The 23,587-nt window shown below is 38.2% G+C and overlaps 1 protein-coding gene and 1 long non-coding RNA gene across 5 annotated transcripts in view; one reads left to right on the top strand and one right to left on the bottom strand.

Annotated features, from left to right (window-relative positions):
• PARM1 (prostate androgen-regulated mucin-like protein 1) overlaps positions 1-23,587 on the bottom strand; it is a 162,822-nt gene that overhangs the window by 75,984 nt on the left and 63,251 nt on the right. Inside the window, exon 2 of one of the 4 annotated variants that reach the window (XM_033214427.1) lies at positions 14,988-15,055. The exons of the other annotated variants lie outside the window; for them this stretch is intronic. The gene's annotated coding sequence lies outside the window, so the exon portion shown is untranslated. The remainder of the gene's footprint in view (positions 1-14,987; positions 15,056-23,587) is intronic. 4 annotated transcript variants of the gene reach the window in all.
• Positions 524-5,492, top strand: LOC117085478. Its single transcript, XR_004437969.1, has 3 exons — positions 524-1,173; positions 2,897-2,948; positions 5,235-5,492. It is a non-coding gene; the product is annotated as an uncharacterized LOC117085478 (long non-coding RNA).

The raw sequence follows: 23,587 nt of genomic DNA on the forward strand, positions 1-23,587 counted from the left end.
AGTAAAATCTATAAAGCAGGTAATCCACATGCCAGGCAATTGAATAGCTATTTATCCAGTTAGATTAGACATTTTGCTCTATCTAGACTTACTGGAATATGGGAGAGAGGCTGAGAATAATTTTATTTTCTCACCGACCTGACCCTTCCCTCTGCCACACAGCTGGAGCTCTAGGACTTCTCCACAACACCTGTGCCACTGCTTAAATGACGGAAGTTTGCCATGTCTGTGACTAAGAGCCTGGCAGCTGATATGTGAGCCGTCCAGCCTCATGTGGTCCACAAACCCCTCAAACTTGAAGAGAAGGATAGAGCCACACAAGAGGATAGCTCCTTCTGCAGTGCCTGCTCTGACCTGTCTGGTGAGGCCCAATTTAGGCAAGGAAGAGAATTATCTGGAATGTCTTATCAGGCTGCTGCCCCAGGAAACCTGAGATACTGTATATCTCCTGTTCACATACTAACACTTCTAAATTTAGCTTAAGGAGGTGTGGCCTCTAATTCTTCATATGAAGATAAGCTTCCTTTAACTCAGTGTTTCAACCTCTGCATCGTGACTAGATGACATGTGAGTGGAGATACTGACTGCCCCCTGTCCCGCCTCCATCCCTAGGCTGGTCATCTGGCTGTGAACCGCTGTGATTTTTAAGTCTGCCAGTGACTTAGACAATAACAAAAGGTTGCATCCAGACTAACTTGGCCCATGTTAAGAACCCTGGGAGCTCAGCCCACAGATCTCAAGATGAGAGTGTAGTGCGCTATCAATTTCTACAACCTCAAAAACAGTGAAAAACAAAACCCCTACTGCTCCTCGGCTACTTTATTCTTATCCACTGGGTGACAGCTGATAGTAAGGTGTTGAGGGCACCCAGAAAAGAAGGAACAGCCCAGCTGACCATGCTGGGAGGGGAACAAAGACATCTGCTTTCTCACTAGGTATTCAGTTTCATCGCAACACTACTCAGTCTTTTAACTTTTATTTTCTCTGGCTTCCCTGCCTGATGAAGAAAGGAGACAGCCCCAGAGCTCTGCCTCCAGACCAGGTGCTTGAGAAACACATCATTCGTCTTGCAACACTGACTGTTTTCACAGCAAGATGGGCCCTTTAGCTCTCCTCATGAAATGTGAGGCTGTGTGCCCTCTCTGCCTTCCTCTGACTGCAGGGGACCACTGGGTGAGTCAGGAAGGCACGACACATGTCCTAGCACTGGGTACAATGGAGTGGCAACTACATTCAGACTTGGTTGTCTGCAACTTGGGTGATACAACATTCTGAGTGCTGTACTATATATTCTGGCATTTAAGTCCCTTCTTACATGTTAAATAGAAATTTGGGTTCATGCTTTCCCTCTAAGTGCCAACAAACCCTCCTTAAACAGCTTACCACAGCCATAAAAGGGCCTTGGACACCTGCCCCCCAACACAATGACAAGGGACCCATGAGCTTGGCTCTCTCTGGGTACTTCTGTAAATGAGAAAGAGCAGCAGGGGATGTCAGCTGCCCTTCTGCACCCTCTCCCTCATCATCAGGAGAAGCCCTATGTACACACCATCACCTGCCTTCACAATGTCCACCTGCAAGGAGAGAGAAGCAGCCAAAACTTGGTTTACCATGTGCTTGTAGTTAGTCCATTTTGCTTCTCTGTCAGAAGGTTATTTCCATTTTTGAACTTAAACTACTCTGGCAAACCAGCCCATAGCCTAACTTTCAAAGCCTGTTTTTCAAAACATTTCTTAAATATGGGAAATCACTATTATTCTCAGAAAACCTGGAAACCAAAAATCCTACAGATCTACCCGTATTTCTAGAATTTAATTTTGACACTTTCCCAAACTCAGGCTTGTTTTAATTCTGTTCAAAGAAGTTTCATCATGTATTTTGCTACCTTTGAGCAAAGGGGAACAGAAGTAAATGGCCAAAAGGAAAAGTTCTTTCATTTGTTTTGAATGAATGAATAAAAAATGCAATGAATGAGTTAATGAATAGAACAATCATTGGCAAAAGAAAGCACAGTGGACAACTGACCCCAAAATGCCTTATCTCTGCAGTCAACAAGACTACGTCCAGGGGCTGAGGCTGGTTTCACAATTAATTAAGTTCCAGAATTATTTTCCCTTCCTCGTTCTTCTTCTATGCACACTGACAAATAATCAGGGCATGACATGCAAAAATTTTAAATCTCATTTGAAGTTGAAATGGTATAGAATTCAGGAAGTGCTGAAGTCTTATTAGCATTACAGCATCCTTATAAACAATAATGCTTAAAATCAGAATAATCAACTTTTATATTTCCTGACCTATACAGATTTAATTGTCTAGACTTAATGTTTTAGTAATCTTATTTTCAAATGATATAATTTTTTTCTCTTAATTTTATCTGGAAACAAATGCTCAAGTTTATTTGTAGAAGTTGGGGAAAGTAAAGTTCAATGTCTAATTTCTCTGATAAATTTAGAGTTCTTTTCCTCTGCTTTCCAGGAGACAAAATAGAGAAACAGAAATAGGATCAAGTTCTATAAATAAATAGTGGTTGGCTTGTCCTTAAATATCATAAACTGTTGAAAAGAAATGAAGTCATAAACATATATTAATTTTATTTTAAAAGCTGGCTAAGAGATGGTGTTAAAATTAAAAAGTTTTGCAAGAAGGAAAATGAAAAGGGGAGGAACCTGCAAACACTTCAGAAATAATGAAACACTTATATTTTCTGGTCAGTTTCTTTAAAGGCAACAGAATTCTGTGTTTGCCACTTTACCACTGTGCTGGTGGGATACTTAAGTAACCCACCAAAGCAGTGAGGTATTGGCTAACAATCCATCTATGTGTTGCTTATTAATAATGGTTACATTTTGCTCAATATTTTAACCACGGTTTCACCTTCTCCCTATATTAAAAGATCTGCCAAGGAAAAACCACAAGTTTAATAACAGCAGAACAAGACGTTACAAGTAGGTGTGTATTTGGTTGGATTTTGTGACCTTCTTTCATGTCTTTTCAGAGTTTATTTATGGAATTGGGAAAGTCAGAATGCATTTGCCTACGAAAATTTTTTTTGGAACTGAAACAAAACAAAACAAAAAAATCCAACCAACTTTGAACTTGTTTTCACTAGCCCAGCCCATGTGCCACTATCAGCCTCCATTGGCCTTACCCCAACAAGGCTTCTGCTTTGGTGCTCTCCATGACGCAATCTGTGTCTCTGCAGACAGAACTCTAAAGCGTCTCCAGAGCCAAAGTCAGGTGAAGAAATGGGGTTACTGTGCAGATTATTTTAGGTCAGAATACAGGCCAAAAAAACAAAACTGGTTCCGTTTGAAACTGTCTGACTGCACTCATTTTGTCACTTGGTTTTACATGGAGAGACATTGCTTCAGGAATTACCCAAATGACCAAAACAAACAAACAAACAAACAAACACCCATTCTCAAGAATAAATAATGCAAAGTGGAAACTGAGCTTATTAATTTTTCAAAGCCTTCCATACCTGAATATGTTAATGTGAATTAATGTGCTGGACTGGCCCTGAGGAAAATAAAGTCCTTCTGTAGTTTATCTTTTATACCTAAATTGGCAGATTTGTGGAATTCATGTTCTCATTACATGTAAAGTTCTTACAGTTCTTACACCTGGATAAGGATCTTTTGACTGGAAAGTTCAACATATTTCAAGGGCTTTGGCTCTGTGAAAGAATGGCTTGGTGGATTCCAGGTACCAAACCATCTGTAAAATCACATGCCAAATCCCAAAGGTTTACTGTCTCCAGGACTACAAACCAATCAATTTGGGAGGAAATTGGCTCAAATAACATCAACACTGGTAATGCCAATGGCCACACTCTGGATGGTGAATGTGAAATCTTAGGTGGAATCTGCTCCCAGGCCAAGAAAATTAATACAACCAAATCATCTGGATACAAGTCAAGCTATGAGGTGAATGTGGGTAGGATAGTCACCACTCAAATTCAAACAGTGTGACTGATGATGACAAAGACCCTCTCCTTGACTGAACTTCAGTTGGGTTACCCTCAGCCCTCTTCTTGACTAGGCCTCGACCTTGGCGCCTCTCCTGTCTGTGGCTTGCCTAGCCCAGTCTCAGCAAGAATTCTGCCAAGTCATTTTAGTGAGAATTCCCCCACCCTTGATATCTGATCAAGTTCCTCACCCCACACTTTTGATGTATAAGTCCTTGGCTTGCCTTCAAAAAACCTCTTCAGTTGGTTTAGCAACTTCCTCTTACCCTGGATGTCTCCTGTCAGTGATCTGTCGTCCATTCATCCCTCACTCTACTCATTGATTATAAACCCCCATTTGTTGTTATTGTATTTAGAGTTGAGCCTGATTGCTTTTCCCTCTTAAAATAGTCTTCACACATATTGCAATAGTCCTGAATAAAGTCTTTCTTGCCATTTTAAGAATTAAAACATTTTTTTAAACATGATAACTATGTTTAATAGGAGCCAAAGGTCAAGGGACTTTGGTGACAACCACTGTCCACTTAGCAAAGAGCTTAAGTTCAGCAAGAAGCCAAAATTGACTATTTTAGTTTTGAGGCTTTACCTGTAGACAAACTATTTATTTTTGAATGATTTTAGATTTATAGAAAAGTTGTTATGTGCCCCTCACCCACTTACTCCCATTGTTAACATCTTACTTTTGTCGAAACTAAGAAACCAACATTGGTACATGGCTATTAACTAAATCTAGATTTTATTTGAATTTCACTAGTTTTTAAAATTAATGCCTTCATTCTGTTCCAGGATTTCATCCAGGAACTCCATTGCATTCAGTTGGAAGGTTTTCCCAGTCTACTCTGTTATATAGTGATGTCTTAGCCTTTCCTTGTTTTCGTCACCTTGACACCCTTGAGAATCACTGGTCAGGTACTGGGGAGACTGTCCCCAGTCTAGGTGAGTCTGATGCTTTTCCCATGATTAGATGGGCCATGATTTTTTGAAAAGAATACCATAGAAGTGAAGTATTTTTCTAATCACATGGTCATGTTTTTGAGATGACTTTTTGATGTGGCAATTTTTGTTCATTAACCTTACAGCAGGATACTTCATACCTCATTGCTAACCAAAGTGAAACCCACCTCTCAAGGCTTTAGTGAAGAATTTTACTAAAGATTTCATACTGGAAGGTGGGAAAAGGAAAAGAGGAGAAAGTTACACCACATATAACAGAGCACAAGCTAATGAAAATCCCTTCTAATATCAGTTTTGCCCTTTTACAAAGGAAGGACAGCACCTGTATCCTCCACTTGCCCAGGAAGTTTCTGGAATCCACCTGCTCTAGCCCATCTGTACCCCAGATCCCCACTTCTTCTTGCTATGCATCTGCATGCCATCATCTAGTTCAGCAAAAGACCTTCTGAAGACTATCTGTACAGAAGACACCTGAAGATAGTATTAATAACTAAGATATAGTTTTTCAACCTCAAATAACTTTTTTCATTTATACAAAAAAAAGTTTATTAAGAACATTTTTACTCCACAATTTATCAGTGAGAACTGAGTTCTGAACAATGCCCCTCATCCATGATGAATTGGAAGGTTGAAGCGAATTAGAAGGTTGAAGCAAATTGTCTTGCTGCTGGAATCTAGGGGGTGGAATGAGTGAACAGGAGCTTACTTTGATCAAGTGTTAAACATTGGGCTTTCTTAACAGTCATATTCACAAAGTATCACAAATTCACTTATTATTTTGCTTTAGTAGTTTGAGTCTCAGTCTCTTTCTAGTTCTTGGTCTTTAAGCAACTCTATTTCTAAACTTTCAAGAGAAGTAGAAACTAACCTAGATTTCTCATAAGGACAGGTAATTTATCCATTTACTCACTTAGTTCACTGTGTTTAGTTGCTAGTCACTACCCATTAATAGAGTTTTTCTTTTATTTACCTATGTTTTAATTCAACAGATACTTACTAAGCTCCTACTGAATGTCTGAGAACAGACTAGACCCTAGAGATAGGGTCTCTACCCTCATAGAATCTATAGTGTAAGGAGGAGATAGATATTAAACAAATAATAATAAAAATGAAGTATATTAAAAGCTGTGAAGAGAATCATAAACAAAAGATCAAGGAAGGATGCAATGAGTGAGTGAGTGTGTGTGTGTGTGTGTTTTGCCAGGTGTGGAAGGAGTTGATTTACTTTTTAAGAGTAGGGGTCAGGAAGGCTTATCTGAGGGAGCAATATTTGCAAATGATCTGAAGACTTGAGTAAGCATTAGCTAAACTGGCTAATAGGAGGAAAATTACAGACCAATACTGAAAGCAGGACCTGCGGGAATGTTCTAGGAACTTTTTTTTTTTTTTTTTTTTTTTTTTTTGAGACGAAGTCTCGCTCTGTCGCCCGGGCTGGAGTGCAGTGGCCGGATCTCAGCTCACTGCAAGCTCCGCCTCCCGGGTTCACGCCATTCTCCTGCCTCAGCCTCCCGAGTAGCTGGGACTACAGGCGCCCGCCACGTCGCCCGGCTAGTTTTTTGTATTTTTTAGTAGAGACGGGGTTTCACCGTGTTAGCCAGGATGGTCTCGATCTCCTGACCTCGTGATCCGCCCGTCTCGGCCTCCCAAAGTGCTGGGATTACAGGCTTGAGCCACCGCGCCCGGCCTGTTCTAGGAACTTAAGATGACAGTATGTCTGAAGTGGGGGGACTAATGTGACCTCATCAATCACACGGGCCAGCCTAAAACCAAGATTAACATTGTGAATGCTGTTCTCCAGGTAGAGCTCACTGGTAACTGCTCAGGAAGGCAAGAGCTAAGTATTAATAACAGCTCCTTCACATAAAAGAAGAGTATTATTTGAACTGTGAGTATAATATTAATTGACGTGTCCCTCTCTTCCTTAGCTATCCCGCCCTGCTCCTACACAACCATGCCCATGTCTTAAGGAGAAGGCAGCAAACTTTCAAAGTCTACTTAAACTCCCTGACACCATGCGCCATTCCCTAACGAGGGTCATTTACAGCTAAAGAGTGATATTTCTCTTTGCAGAAGGGAAGAGATACACTTGTGTAGCTCAGGTACAACAGTCCCATTAGCACATCTGACTCTCAGGTCAAGGATAACTAACTACAGTGATTGCTGCAAAGATCTTGTCTTTGTCTACACTTGATTATCCCATTTTTATTTTTATTTTTTGGCACATAGAAAGATTTGTAAATTTTATAATATGTAAACATTATTACAAAATGTGCCATTTTAAACATTTTTAAGTGCTTAATTGGGTGGCATTAATTATATTCACAATGTTGTTCAACCATTGCCATTATCTATTTCCAAAACTTCTCAATCATCCCAAATAGAAACTCTGTACCATTAAGCAATCACTCCCATTTATTTCCTCTCCCTAGCCCTTGACAACCACTTATCTACTTTGTTTCTTTGACTTGCCTATTCTAGATATTTCATATAAATGAAATCATATAATATGTGACCTTTTATGTCTGACTTCATTCACTCGGCAAAATGTTTTCAAAGTTCATCCACATTGTAGCATGGATCAGAACTATATTCCCTTTTGTGATTAGATAATATTTCACTGCATGTATATACCATATTTGATTATCTCTTTATCTGCTAATGAACATGGGTTATTTCCATATTTTGGCTATTGTGACTAATGCTGTTAAGAACATTAGCTAAAAGTATCTGTTTGAATTATATGTTCAATTCTTTTCGGTTTAATGTACCTTTTCAAGAAATAACACATTTTTAAAAATTGAAGTAAAATGTGCATAAGATAAAATTTACCTTCTGTATTAATCCGTTTTCACACTGCTATGAAGAAATATCTGACACTGGGTAATTTATAAAGGAAAGAGGTTTGATTGACTCACAGATCCGCATTGCTGGGGAAGCCTCAGAAAACTGACAATCATAGCAGAAGGCAAAGGAGAAACAGGCACCTTCTTCACAGCATGACAGGATGGAGTGAGTGCAAGCAGAGGAAATGCCAGATGCTTATAAAACCATCAGATCTGGTGAGACTCACTCATTTTATGAGAACAGCGTGGGGGAAACTGCCCCCATGATCTGATTACCTTCACCTGTCCCACCCTTGACATGTGGGGATTGCAATTTAAAATGTCTTAATTGTTCTTAAGTGTACAGATCTATGGCATTAAGTATATTCACATTTCTGAGCAATCATCACCACCATCCATTTCCAGAACTCTTTTCATTTTGCAAAACTGAAACGCTATACCCATTAAAGAATAACGCCTCATTCTTTCTCTTCCCAACCCTTAGCAACCACCATTCTACTTTCTGTTTCTATGAATTTGACTACTTTAGGTACCTCAAATAAATGGAATTAAACAGTATTTTTCTTTTTGTGACTGGCCTACCTATTCACCCCTGCTCTCTTATTTGCATGGCATACTTTTTTCTCTGTTTTCACTTTTAACCTATCTGTGTCTTTAGATCTGAAGTGTCTCTGGTAGATAGTATATAGGTGGATCATACTGTTATAAAATCCATTCTCTCATTCTGTTTTTTGATTGGGCAGTTTAATCTATTTAGATTTAAAATAATCACAGATAAGAAGAGACTTACTTCTGCAATTTTATTTCTGTTCTATATTCCTTACAGCTTTTTTTGTTCCTAATTGCCTGCATTGCTGTCTTCCTTTCTGCTTAGTTGATTTTTTTTGCAGTTAAATGTATTAATTCTTTTCTGCCTTTTTCTGTGTACCTGTATATTCTTTAGCTATTTTCTTTGTGGTTTTTATGGTATTATATTAAACATCTTAATGTTATCACATTTTAATTTGAATTTATACATCTTAACTTCAATAACATACAAAAACTCTGCTCCAATACAGCTCCACTCCCACCTCTCTTTAGTTACTGATATTACAAAACTGTATCTTTACCCATTGTGGGTCTAAAGGTATAAACTAATTTTTATGCATTAATCTCTTAAATAATGTAGAAAACAAAATGTAGAATTAAAAACCAAAGTTAAAATAAGACTAGATTTTAAAACTGATAATAGTTTTAAAAATAAGCATTAGTCTCTTAAATCACATAAAATGCATAAAGTGGAGTTACAAACCAAAGTGTTAAAGTTACCAGATTTTATAATTGTTCGTGTATTTACCTTTATTGAGATCTTTATTATTTATTCACATGTCTTCAAATTACTGCCTAGTGTTCTTTCATTTCAACCGAAAGGACTTCTTTCAGCATTTCTTTAGGGACAGTCTAGTGGTAATATACTTTTTCAGATTTTGTTTTTCAGGAAATGTCTTAATTTCTCTTTCTCTTTTGAAAGCCAGTTTTGACAGATACAGGATGCTTGGTTGACAGGTTTGTTTGTGTGTTTTCTTTCAGCACTTTGTATATATCAGCCCTCTGCTTTCTGGCCTCTAAAGTTTAGAATGAAAAATACGCTGATAATCTTATTGAGGATCCCTTATATGTGACAAGTTGCTTCTCCCTTGCTGCTTTCAAGGTTCTCTCTTTGTCTTTGTCTTTCAACAGTCTGATTATAATGTGCTTTGGTGTGGGTCTCTTTGAGTCCATTTTAGTTACAGTTTGTTGAACTTCTTGAATGTTTATATTCATGTCTTTCATCAAATTTGGAAAGTTTTCAGTCATTATTTCTTTGAATAATCTGGCTTCCCTTTTCTCTATCCCTCTTCTCCTTCCAAGACTTTCATTATGTGTATATTTGTCTGCTCGATGATATCCCACAGATTCTTTACACTCTGCTCACTTTTCTTTGATATTTTTTTCTGTTTTCTCCAGAATTGACAATTTCCATTGTCCTATCTTCAAGTTCACAGATTCTTCAGTCTGCTCAAATCTGTCTTTGAATCTTACTGGCAAATTTTTTATTTCAGTTATTGTACTTTACAGCTCCAGAACTGCCTTTTGGTTTTGTTTTAGTTTTTTTTTTTCTCTCTTTATTAATCTTTCTGTTTTGTTCATACATTGTTTCCTTGACTTTCTCCACATCATTTTTCAGGTTTTTGAGCATCTTTAAGACAGTTGTTTTAAAGTCTTTGTACCACAGATCTTCCATTGGGTATTTTTTAGGTATGTTCCTATTGGGTTATTTTTCCTTTTGAATGGGCCCCACATACTTTCCTATGTTTTTATGTCTTGTGATTTTTGTTGTTGTTGAATGCTGGACTTTTGAATATAATAATGTAGTGATTTTGAAAATTAGATTCTTCCCCTTCCCCGGGGTTTGCTAATTTTTTTTTTTTTTTTTTAATTGCTATAGGCTGTGTCAGTGCTGGTGATAAGCCCAATATGTAAACTTAAGGTCTTCTCGGTTAGTTTTTAAGACTGTGTCTTTCCCTGGGCATATGTTGTGACTTTCTGAATGCCCCATATACGTGGTTGTTTTTAGAAGTCTTAGACTTTAAATGTCTGTCTCCCAAAAGGGGAAGAAGAGAAAAATAAAGTGAGAGGAGGAGAAGAAAAAATAAAATAAAAGTGCACTGGTCCTTTAGATCTTATGGAACTTGCTTTAGCCAAAGGGAGAAGGGCTTGCAACAGTGAAGAAAGGGGTGCAACAATGGCTTCCTCCTATATATGTGTACCTCAAAGATTAGACACAGCAATCAGCAATCAGAATATATAGCTCCAGTTTTTGTAGGATCCTTTTTGCTCACCCTGGTGCCTACAAACTGCCTGCAAGTTACATATGAAACATGTGCACGACTGCCTGCCATGGGGCTGGAAAATGAACAGCTGCTGCCATGTTGCAAGCTGAAATTAACCAAAATTTACTATTACCAATCATTCCCCTGGAAGTTACAATCATTCTAATAGATTCCAGAATTCCAAAATAGACCAGACAGATTCTGCAACTGCAATTTTGTTTAGATGGGGAAACTGGTGCTTCCTATTCTGCCATATTCCCATAGCGCTCTGATCAATCCTTCTTAACCGATGACTCTGCTAAATGGTTTGATCATCCTAATTTCTTAATGATGAATAATCCGAACTTATGTTTTGTAAATGCTAAAAAAGATCAATATTTTTGTTGACACAAGTTTAATACTTAGGCAAAGTAACAAAAATTAATAATAGTATAACAACAAAAAGAACAAAACACTAGTTATGAAAATAATGGTGCCGAGAATTTTGTACTAAATGAGCTGCTGCTGATATAAAATGTTCCCATGAGCGGAAGCTAAAATATCTATCAGTGACTTATGGATTACTTGGGATTTACTGGATGTAGCATGCATATTATATTATTAAAAAAAGAAGTAGAAATGAACATGGTGAGGGGAGGAAAGGTGGCTGAGTGGAACATCAGAACCCATGATGCATTTGCAACAGACACTTTCTAAGGTGGAAAGAATAATCCAACCAGACTTCAGGATAATGAGAACTTTGCCTAGGATGCAAGAAGAGCTGCTGGGTTTAGCACCAGGTTTGTCATTAGTTATGCAACCCTGTGCAAATCAATTTCCCTCTGAGAGACATTTGTAAAATGGTGATGGGGGGAGGATAAGAGCTTTATATCAATTTCTAAGGTCTTTGACAGATAAAACATTTTATGATTTTATAAACCTAGGTCTCTAGTGTCTAATACAACAGCCACTAAGATACATGGCTATTTAAATTAAATAAAATGAAAACTTCAGTTCCTCAATTGCACTAGCCATATTTCAAATGCTCAGTAGTTAGATACAGTAGTCAGATAATGACTAATAAGTTGGACAACATTGATAGAGAACATTTTCATCATTACAGAGAGTTTTGTATTGGATAGCCCTATTACAGATCTTTTCCTTTAAAAAGACTCTTGAGAAGCCTAATGTGGACATTATTTATGTTCTTAGATAGTGCTATTGATTTTATTATAAAAATTGACTATTGCTACTAAAAATACTACAAAGAGTTGGCATTTATTGAGCATGACCATGTGCTAGAATTGTCCAGAGGGGTATTTTGACTTAATCTTCATAACTCTTGGAGATAGGAACTATTATTAGGCCCATTTCACAAATGAGAAAAACAAGATTCAGAGTGACTTAGTAAGTTCTTCAGAGCCACATTCTAGAAATGGCAGTGCTAGGGCTTAATCCCGTTAACTCTCATTTCTCAGAGTACCAGATATTTCACTTTGGCCCCAACCTTGGTCTCTGGTCTTACTGTCCTATGGCCGAGCCTCATAAATTCCTCACAATCTTTCTTGTGGACACTGGACCTTTGTATATACTTTGTCAAAGTACTCCTCTACCCCCCACTTTTCATTTTCTTTGCTTGGCAAGTTCCTATTTATCCTTTAAAAAGTAACTCAAATATTACTTCTTCATCAAGTAAAATAGTCACCCTGTCTGCTTTGAGTTCCTGCTATATTCCATTCATACCTCCAGCACAGAGCCTACTAGGCTGCCTTATAGTCTCAGTACACATGTCTGGTCCCCTACCAGACTGTTAGTACATTAAAGATGAAGGCTATGTCTTAATTATTTTTGTATATCCCTAGTTCAAGGAAAGTGCTGGGTCAAGGTTAGCTGAAAAAAATATCAAAATATCTTCCTAGGATTAAGCATCATCATCCCTTTCAACCCCTCTGGTTTATATAGATGCTTTCCATTATTCTTGGAACATGCAGTTTTAGATTATTATCTGTAAGCAGAGAGCTCCAGCACCTTCATGCCAGGAGCAAGGTATAAATAAATAAATAATCATTATTTCTGAGATAAGTAGTTATTCCCAAGCCTCTCTATGAGTAGTCGTCTGTCATTTACAGGCAAGAAAATATTGCCATTCCCTACCAATTCTCGTGAAGTTCTGTTCACATTCCCTACCATGCACCAGGCATGGGCAGCACTCTGGGCTACCTGCCTGCAATGAGAGGCCATTTGGAACACTGTAGGCCTATTAAGGTGCAGCCTGGCCATTGTCTAGCTTCAACCCCTCCCTGAAGTGACAGACTGCAGCTTCTTAAGGAAGGAATATTAAAGTTGTGCACAAAGGTCTTGGTGCACAGTTAAGAAGACACCTGGAAACCCCACACACTCTCCCAGGGTGCAGAACAGCACCACCCCATTCCCTGCCTGCAGCTCTTTACTCTAGACAAGTGACAGAAGAACAAAATGTTATTCTGGTTCTCCTTGTCTTCTAATGTCATATAGGCACCTCTATATTGAATCATCATTTTGCTTCTGCATCTTAGAAAAAGCTGAGGTAGGCCCAAATCTTTAAAAAGAACAAAAACCCCTAATCAATCAAGCTAGCAAACAAACAAATCAAACAGCAAAATCAGAGCTATTACCAGAACAAAGTGTAGGGAGAGAAATACTATTCATCCAAGACCTCCTGTATATTAGGATTGTTGTTGATAAATTAATCTCTTATAATCCAGCAGTCTTAAAAGGTATGCTTACTAATCTTATTTTACAAATGGAGACATTAAAGCCCAGATAAGAAGTGCTGAATAATAGAAACAATATGAATTTATTGGCAGAAACACCTGAGTTCCAATGTGGGTGTCAGTAACTCTGTGGCTTTGGACAAATTATTAAACCTCATTAAATCTCTGTTTTCTCATCTGGAGATTGAGACCAGTAGTACCAACTTTCCAGGGCTGGTATAGAGTAGAAATTAAAATGTCTGTAAAGTGCCTAACACAATGGTTGACATCTTATTAGATTTACTAAATGTTCATTCCCTCTTCCCTTGCCCACTATATGGCAGAGATGTAATTTAAAAGCAGGGAGGTGAGTCTCCAAACCCAAGTTCCTGGCACATCTGTAATGAGAACTTGTCTGAGTTCCTCCTCCACCACTCTGGTGATACAATCAGATTGGCTGAACTTGAATGATTCTTTCCTTTATACTGGCAAACCACTATTATTTTATGTATTCAGCCCAGATGTAAATCTTGTAGAAGTCAAAATCAAAATATATAAATCATGCATCTCCCAGTGCATTCTAATGTGCCTGCAGTACAGCCTGATCATAAAAATATATACCAGCTACTTAAAGTCATAGACCTACTCAGAAAAAAAGTTTAACATTGGCAAAAGATTAAAGAGTAATTACTGGGCTTCAGGTTCTAGGGAATTCACAAAAAGCCAATAAGACACAGGGAACACCAATAGCCTTTCTTGTGCTAAATCTCTCCCACAGTCCCCCTGTTTTGAATCAGGCCATGTCATCCCCTGGAAAGAAAAGAAATGCAAGTTCACAAAAATTGGTCTTGTAAAAAGTTGTAAGCTGCATTTACAATGGGGAAGATTTCAGTCTCAGTTGTTTTCTTGCTGTTCACAGATACATTTGTCCTTTGCTTGGTATGGAGAAAGATTCTGAACTTTCAGAAAAAACTTTCAAATCTAGACTCCAGAAAATGTAGTTTATCTTACTATGGCATTTATTTTGCAGACAGTTCCCTCTCCAACACATGAGTCTATACAAATGGTCTCACCTGGCAATTTCCCAGCCCATGCACCCCTCCCCTATCCCTGATGCCCTAAGGACACTGCAGAGACAGCTGTGGGTGCAATGAAAAAGTGCAGACTTGGAGTAATGAGATCAGCATCAAGTTCTAGGTCTGCACTTTTCTCTCTGACTTTGTACATGTCACCTCAAATCTATGAGTCTTGACTTTAGTCATCTCTATAACGGGGATATTAGCTGACTACCAAGAGCTTTTGATGACTGAGTGTTCCACCTGAAAGCTCTGTAAAAGAAATCACATTGTGTTATATAAATTTTAAAAATCAGAATTTAGAGAGCAGAAACTGAAGAACTGTATGTTCAGCTGGTATTTTCCATTTTTAAATTAAAATTCATACTTGCTACTAGTCTGATTTCTTTTGAATTAGTTTTTTTTTCTTTTTGAGGCCTAAACTTTGGAGACCTTTGCATACATAAGTAGCTTCCAAAATACTGAGCTTTGTGCGTTATAATGTAAGTTTTATGGTACTCTACATAATGGACTGTAATGGGAAAAGCACCAGACCAGGAAACCAAAACATCTGTAACTGACTCCTATGTTTACTGACATACCTGAACATTCTGCCCCTCCATTTCTTCATCTGTAACTTGAGAGGACAATGTCTGTCTTCAAGGGTGATCTGAGGGTGAGATGAATTCATGCAAGAGTCATCTACGTGATGGAAGCTATGACCACAAAAAACTAAAGCCAATACTAGAATATCCTGAGAAGCCTTATGAATTTTCAAAGAAAGGCTACATCACTTAACAGTTAAATTAATCACAGAATGAATGTTAGATACTCTTAAACTTACTAGGGGCACAAAGTTCAGGTCTTGGATAAAATCTATGGATCATCCAAGAAAAAATGCAAATAAGTACATACACATAATGTTTTATACAATTTCAGGTGTTTTGTGGGCTTTCTGTTGCTCATTTGTGGTTCATTTATATTTAGACAGACCTCAGGTTAAGAATCCGTTTCAGATCATAAAGAAGAGCAGACACTAATGATCATCTCATTTCATCCTCTTATTTAACAGATGATAACTGGAGGTATGGAGCTTATCAGTGACCTTACCACTGCTAAATATAGCTTTAATTAGTTTTTTTTTTCATCTTTCAAAATCTGCAGCCTACATTATATAGAGTAAGCTTAGTTATTTGGAATATGTTTATTAGCAGAACATTTCATTTATCCTCTCTGTTAAATCAAAATAAACTTATGCATATCTTATACATTTTCAACGATATACATGGAATTTATATCTTGAAATGATGTCGTATGGCAAGAAAGCACAGACTGAATTAATCTAGTGCTCCTTTTAAAGCCAAGTTGCCAAATACTTTTAGAAGGAAACTTTATCCACCATGGCTTAAGCCTAAATTCTTAGGTGAATTATGATCTGTTAATCAGGTTTCCTGAATTTACACAGCTCCCAGATAATTGCCTAGGTTCTGCCAAATTCCTCATTAAAAAGAAAAATCAAGTGTTACTGAAGTCTGATGCTAAGAAAAATGCAGTTTTATAACAATAAGACCAAGAAAATGCATAAACAATATAATTTGCACATTTAGAAGCCTTGGTGAAGAGGGCCAACATTCTCATTGCAGATGGGATTTGAGACCTATTACTTTTCCACTGTCATTGAAACCAGCAGAAATTGCTCTCCCACAGGTGCAGGATTGATTGGTGTTTTCTTAACATGATGCGGCACGATGCTAGAATGGGCCATCAGCATCATAAGTGAAAAGAAAACGGGCAGGTAGAATCACTGAGTGTACAGCAAGATTCAATCTACACTTTGCTATCTCTATAATTTCAAAACAGCAGTATTTTTTTGTTGGGCATTGTGAGTCAAACACAGGTCAAGTTTACATTGTTAGAAACCTTGCAGTAAGTGCTCAGCAAAGAACACAGGCACACTTTCAAATCCTAGCTGTCATTCTTGGTAAAATTGGAACAGAATAGACATGGCTTAAGAAGGAAGATAAATGTCATCATTTTTACTAGTAAAGACTTAGTGAAGTATCAACTGGCACATGCCAATGAACCTTGCTTCTCCAGTTCAAGTTTTCTGTGCCCTCCTAGAAACACCAAAACCTAATGTTGATTAAGTAAAAGAAAAATTGGGTCTATTCCCTAAATTCCTGTCCCTGAACACACCATCTCAGAAGGCTTTTGGTTCTTCCTGGGTAGTTCTTGTTGAAATAGTGAATTTTCTCTTCTCACTAACTTAAGAATAATTTACTGTGGATATCAAGCCTTACAGCTTCAGAAGATTTATTCCATATCTACTCTTAGTTTTTGCTTCAGGTGCCGTGTAATGTCTTAAGCTGCAGTACATGTCACCTTTGGAGAGGAGGTTGTGAGGTGGCCAGGCCAGCCAAGATAGAGTCTGTAGTCTCCAAATCACTCAGCTTGACTTGCCAAGAGAGACAGGCCACTTCACCAGGCGTGACCCACTTCCCTTCCTCTTCCTGGGGTTGGAGCCCAAGCTGGCTCACCTGTTTCCCTCAGTCAGGTGTCTCTGGAGAGGCCAGGATGTTCTCAGATGTCAGTGGAGGTGGGGATCGCTTTTCAAACTTTAATGTTTCTTGTCAGTTCTTTCATTCTGGAGAATTATCATAAAGTACAATCTTCCATGGAAAAGTTTGGTCATCCAAAGCATGTGCCCCAAACCAGATATATGAGCTGGTTGACCTGTTCACCTCTTACATAACCTCAGATTTCCTGATTAAGTCCTTTAATCTTAATTGTTTTAGAAAAAGATTCAAAGCTTCTAAAGCTCTTTACTCCTACCCTCCTGGGCACCAATGTTGGGTCCCAGGCTGTCTTGCCACATTGCTTTAGCAAAACAATGATTTTCCCTGGAATTTTAAAAATATAATGAGGTTGTTCTCTTGCTTTGTAACTTTTTATCTCAGCATGAACTCAGTTCTCATCAAGGAGCTTTGTTTGCAGCATCAGAGCTTTAATTTTTTTTATTCCTTAAATAATAACTCTTATCAATAAAGGCTTTAGACAGCAGATCTCTCATTTTTTCATAGAATATTTCTCTTGCCTATATAAGCAGAACTATTTAAGCAGTTAAATCTCCTATAAGGGAAATTACATTTTTTTCCAGAGGAAGAAGTTTCAAATATTGATTTTCACTATGACGTATAAGGAAAGCTGTGATTCCAAAAGAACATGAAATAGGTAGCTACAGAGCCAAACAAATGTCCATGCTTACCTAATAAACATTGTAGTTACTAATTAGAAGAAATGGATGTATATGATTATGGCTCTTCAATATATAGACTATCTTATTTTTGTGGGGAGGGAAAGTGAATTTTAGATGCTCCAGAAAATGTATTAATCTATTGAATATTAATTTTCTCTTAAGAAATCATTTCAATGCTATTTGGTCTCCTTCTTTTAAAGACTTCTAATTACTTTAGTAAGGAATGAAGCAGGTAAGGAAAGAGGAAAACATATATCTCACTCACAAATATATGCATATACACATTTTGCATACGCACACACATAAACACACACTTTTCACACTGGCAAACAGAAAACCACTGTCCTAGAAGGTCACATTTTCTATATTTTTTAGTGAAAGATTCTTGTAACTTCTTATGTTCCCATATCCAGTAATACTTACACAGAACTGAGAAGAAGATATTTTTAATGGTGTTGGGAAAACTGGCTAGCCATATGCAGAAAACTGAAACTGGACCCCTTCCTTACACCTTACACAAAAATTAACTCAAGATGGATTAAAGACTTAAATGTAAGACCTACAACCATAAAAACCCTAGAATAAAATCCAGGCAGTACCATTCAGGACATAGGCACGGGCAAAGATTTCATGGCTAAAACACCAAAAGCGATGGCAACAAAAGCCAAAATTGACCAACTGGATCTAATTAAACTAAAGAGTTTCTGCACAGCAAATGAAACTATCATCAGAGTGAACAGGCAACTTACAGAATTGGAGAAAATTTTTGCAATCTATCCACCTGACAAAGGACTAATATCCAGAATCTACAAGGAACTTAAACAAATTTACAAGAAAAAACAACCCCATGAAAAAGTGGGCAAAGGATATGAACAGACACTGCTCAAAAGAAGACATTTATGTGGCCAACAAACATATGAAAAAAAGTTCATCATTACTGGTCATTGGAGAAATGCAAATCAAAACCACAATTACATACCAACCCATGCCAGTTAGAATGGTGATCATTAAAAAGTTAGGAAACGGCCGGGCGCGGTGGCTCAAGCCTGTAATCCCAGCACTTTGGGAGGCCGAGACGGGTGGATCACGAGGTCAGGAGATCGAGACCATCCTGGCTAACATGGTGAAACCCCGTCTCTACTAAAAAAAATACAAAAAAAAAAAAAAAAAAAAAAAAACTAGCCGGGCGACGTGGCGGGCGCCTGTAGTCCCAGCTACTCCGGAGGCTGAGGCAGGAGAATGGCGTGAACCCGGGAGGCGGAGCTTGCAGTGAGCTGAGATCTGGCCACTGCACTCCAGTCTGGGCGGCAGAGCGAGACTCCGTCTCAAAAAAAAAAAAAAAAAAGTTAGGAAACAACAGATGCTGGAGAGGATGTGGAAAAACAGGAACGCTTTTACACTGTTGGTGGGAGTGTAAATTAGTTCAACTATTGTGGAAGACAGTGTGGCAATTCCTCAAGGATCTAGAACTAGAAATACCATTTGACCCAGAAAGCCCATTACTGGGTATATAGCCAAAGGATTTTAACTTATTCTACTATAAAGTCACATGCACACGTATGTTTATTGCGGCACTATTCACAATAGCAAAGACTTGGAATCAACCCAAATGCCCATCCATGATAGACTGAATAAAGAAAATGTGGCACATACACCATGGAATACTATGAAGCCTTAAAAAAAGGATGAGTTCATGTCCTTTTGCAGGGACATGGAGGAATCTGGAAGCCATCATCCTCAGCAAACTAACACCAGAACAGTAAACCAAACACTGCATGTTCTCACTCATAAGTGGGAGTTGAACAATGAGAACACATGGATGTAAGCAGGGGAACATCACACATTGGGGTCTGTCATGGGGTAGGGGACTAGGGGAGGGATAGCATTAGAAGAAATACCTAATGTAGATGACGGGTTGATGGATGCAGCAAACCACCATGGCACATGTATTATAATACCTTTGCTTTCTCCTTCCTTCCTTCCTTCCTTCTTTCCTTCCTTCCTTCTTCTTTCTTTCTTTCCCTTCCTTCCTTCCTTTTTCTTTTTCTTTCTTTCTTTCCCTTCCTTCCTTCCTTTCCTTCCTTCCTTCTTCTTTTTCTTTCTTTCTTTCCCTTCCTTCCTTCCTTCCACTCCTCCTCCTCCTCCTCTTCCTCCTCCTTCTTCTTATTCCTCTTTTTCTTCCTCTCTCTCTCTCTCTCTCTCTTTTTGACAAGGTCTCGCTCTGTCGCCCAGGCTGGAGTGCAGTGGCATGATCTTGGGTCACTGCAACCTCCACCTCCTGGGTTCAAGCAATTCTCCTGCCTCAGCCTCCCAAGTAGCTGGGATTACAGGCACCTGCCACCATGTCTGGCTAACTTTTTGTATTTTTAGTAGAGACAGGGTTTCACTATGTTGGCCAGGCTGGTCTCGAACTTCTGACCTCGTGATCCACCCACTTTAGTCTCCCCAAATGCTGGGATTACAGGCATGAGCCATGGTGCCTGGCCTATAATGCCCTTTCAAATTCCATTTGCTGATGTGTAATCACAGGAAACCAGCCAACTGGATCTCTTGGAACCTGTCATCTCTCCCGTGTTTCCTCTGTGTCTTTTTGATGTCCAGTGGATTCACCATGCCTCTCACTGTGCAATTCCTGATCCAAGTGGTGTTGCAGGTTCCAGCCTACTTCCTACTTCCTTCTTCCCTATAAGATGTATTTGTCTTATAGGCCACTCACCCGGGGCCTTCCTTTTCTACATGCCAGTACATGGTGATGGATAATAACTTTCAGCTACTCTAAGTTAATGTGTTACTTCTCTCAGAGATCATAAAGCCTTTAAATCTTAACTCCCAAGGAAAGGAATGCTGGTGAACAAGCTTGAAGAGGCTTTGGAGGTCCTAAAGTCAAGGGACTAACATTTACATGAGATTTTTAGTTAAGTTCTTTCACTAACTAGCTGTGAGACCTTGGAGTCCACATTTTGAGCCCCAGTTTCTGCAGTTCAATTTGACAAGCACAGAGCACTTACCACATATGTGCTCATACCTGGGAGGAAGGGATATGAAGCTGAGACATGATCTCTATTCTCTAAAAGCTGAAAGACTAGTAGGGCTGACATGTGAAGAACATAGGGAAAAATTTGAGCCTGCAAAATGAAGAGACTTTTGGTTGGCAGAGAATGGAGGACTGTGGCATTCTAGAATGAGGAAATGGTATGAGCAAAGGCAGAGAGGCCTGAAAGCGTCCAGCAGTCTTCTTGGGGAAGACTTTCCAAACGAGAATGACCTCTGCTTCTCTGGCCTTTCACATCATGACAAGAGGCACCTCCCTTCTTTTGTTCCACCTCTAGTTCAAATCCCAAGTCACTTGCTAAACACTGTGGACTGGTTTTGCAAGCAATTAGGAGGTCTAGAGGACTTGTTTCAAAACTACTTATAATGGAAGAACGTAATCATCTGCAAAGTAGGAGAGAAGAGTATAATGAATCCCCATGTTCCTTTCAGTCAGTTTCAGCAATTATTAACTCACAGTCATTTTTCCTATAATATTCCCACTCCCATATTATTTTGAAGTAAATCCCAAGCATCATAGCATTTCTTCTATAAATAAAATAGTATGTATCTCTAAAAGATAAGGGTTGTTGAAAACATAAGGGTTATATTATCATATTGAAAATATTAACAATACCTTAATGTTATCATATATCTAGTCAGTGTTCAAATTCACAATTGTCTCATAAATGTCATCATTTATTTTTACAATTTTGGTTTGATTCAGGATTCAAATAGGTTCATAATTGTGATTGGCTGCTATATCTCTTAAGTCTCTTTTTAGTCTATAAATTCCTCCTACCTCTGTCAATCTTTCTCTCAATCTCTTTTTTTTCTTGCAATTTATTTATTGAAGAAACCTGGTTATTTTTCCCATAGAGTTTTCCAGAGTCTGGAGTTTGCTGATATCATCCCCACAGTGTGATTTAACATCTTCCCCAGTCCTCTGTATTTCCTGTGACTTTATTGTTGGAAGTAGAAGCTTGATCAGATGTAGGTTTCTTTCAATTTGGCAAGACTGCTTCATAGGGGATAGTGCATTCCTCCATTAGGAGATATAGTACCCAAGAGCATCACACTCCATGGTGTTGGCAGTCACTGATGATTAGTACCCAAGCCCACTAACTCAGTAGGTCATACAATATGGTGATATTCTATTTTTTCCATGTCTTCTTCATTTATTAGCTGGAATAATCTTATAGAGAAAATTATCCCATCATCTAATATTTGGTCACTCAATGGTACACTTCACAAAATAAAAGCAGGCTTAGATAAATAAATCAATAAAATACTTGACTGTTTTTCTAGTCATCTATTATGTTTTCAAAATAACGTGTTGCTTATTAGCATTCTCCAATGAATCAATGAATTTTGTATTATTATTGTTTGGCTTTTGGTATTATTGTGAACTTACGAGTTTAAACGTATTTAATGTGTTTCAATCTATTACAATTATAATCATCATCAATGCTCAAATCGTCCCACCTTTGGCCAGTTAGTGCCTCATTAAGTGGTTTTGAGTCCTTCTGACAGGATCCTAGTATTCTTTGAGACTATGTTTACTATCCGGTCTAACAAGATATTCCAGATTCATCTTACGTATTTCCTAACCCAGACCTGGAATTAGCCACTTCTCCAAGGAGCCTTCATTCTTTTTAGCGGAAATAAAATTTACAAACCATAATCTGAGCACCTATAACATTATCCTCTTCCTTTGGAAGAGAGCAGGCAATTTGGCATGGCCTAAATGAGTCCCAAGACTGGCAAGAGACTGTGGGAGGAAAAGGGGTGACCGTTTAGGAGTTACTGATAAGAGATGATAAGGCTCTCAAACAAGGCTGTGGGGATGGGGAAGAGAAGCAGAGTTGGCAAAATTTCTAGAGACTATATTTATGCAAGAGAATTTAGCAACTGATTTGGTAGTTCAAGGGAATGGGGCAGAGGTGGGTAAACAATTAGAGACCTGGGTTCAACGTCCAGTCCAGTTCTGTTACTTATCTACTGTGTGATCTGTGGCTCATTACTTGACTTCTGAACCTCAGTGACCTGAACGGCAAAATGGGAATAGCCTACTTTCTAGGGTGCTGAGAGGATTAGATGAAGTGGCAGATGAAATGAATGTAGCACAATGTGTGATGCCTAGTAAAACTAAAAATTTAAAAATGTGACACTCCCAAATATCTAGTTTTATCTATAACGTGAGAGGTTGGCCTAGATCACCCCTAAAACTTCCAGTCAGTTCTGCTCCGGCTCTCTCCCCAGTCACACCTGTGCTGCTCTCTGATAATGTCACAGAGTATTAATAACGTATCCTCTAGCGTAATTTGCCTACACCACATTTTATCAATTATTTTATTGAAAAGATTATATAACAAATTTAACGTTGCCAAAAGAAAAATAAATTGTATATTCTTCTGAGGGCTGTTTTTCTTTTTTGATACCTGTATTGGCCACTTTCATTTTAGAAGAGCTCAGAATAATGTTTTAAGAAATTGCTCCCATATATGATGAAGAGAGGAGACCAAAAAAATTAACAAAGTATATTAAATACTGATCAGTTAGGACAGAGTCCCTTAAAATACTATGCAATATGGTTATCCTGATCAATGATTTATGCAGCATCTGGTTTTAGAAAATGGAATATTTCTTTAAGTCCATTCCTTCCCAGAACCTCCTCTGACCATTACATCAGTGATGCCTGGTAAACGTTTTTGAGGTTATTTGCTTCTCTAAAATCTTATTTTTGAGGGCTCCAGCAGAATGAATTTTGAATCAAGATTTTAAACATCAAAGTAGCCATCTAGCAGTCACTATAACCACATTAACTTTTGGTAAAGAGGGATTAACAATATTCATAATATCTCAACTTTTAAAATTGTAAAGGAAATACAGACTGTTTTTTGAAAGTTCAGGCAA

This window comes from Trachypithecus francoisi, unplaced genomic scaffold (assembly GCF_009764315.1).
Source record: "Trachypithecus francoisi isolate TF-2019V2 unplaced genomic scaffold, Tfra_2.0 Lachesis_group1, whole genome shotgun sequence".
In the NCBI taxonomy this organism is placed as follows: Eukaryota; Metazoa; Chordata; class Mammalia; order Primates; family Cercopithecidae; genus Trachypithecus; species Trachypithecus francoisi.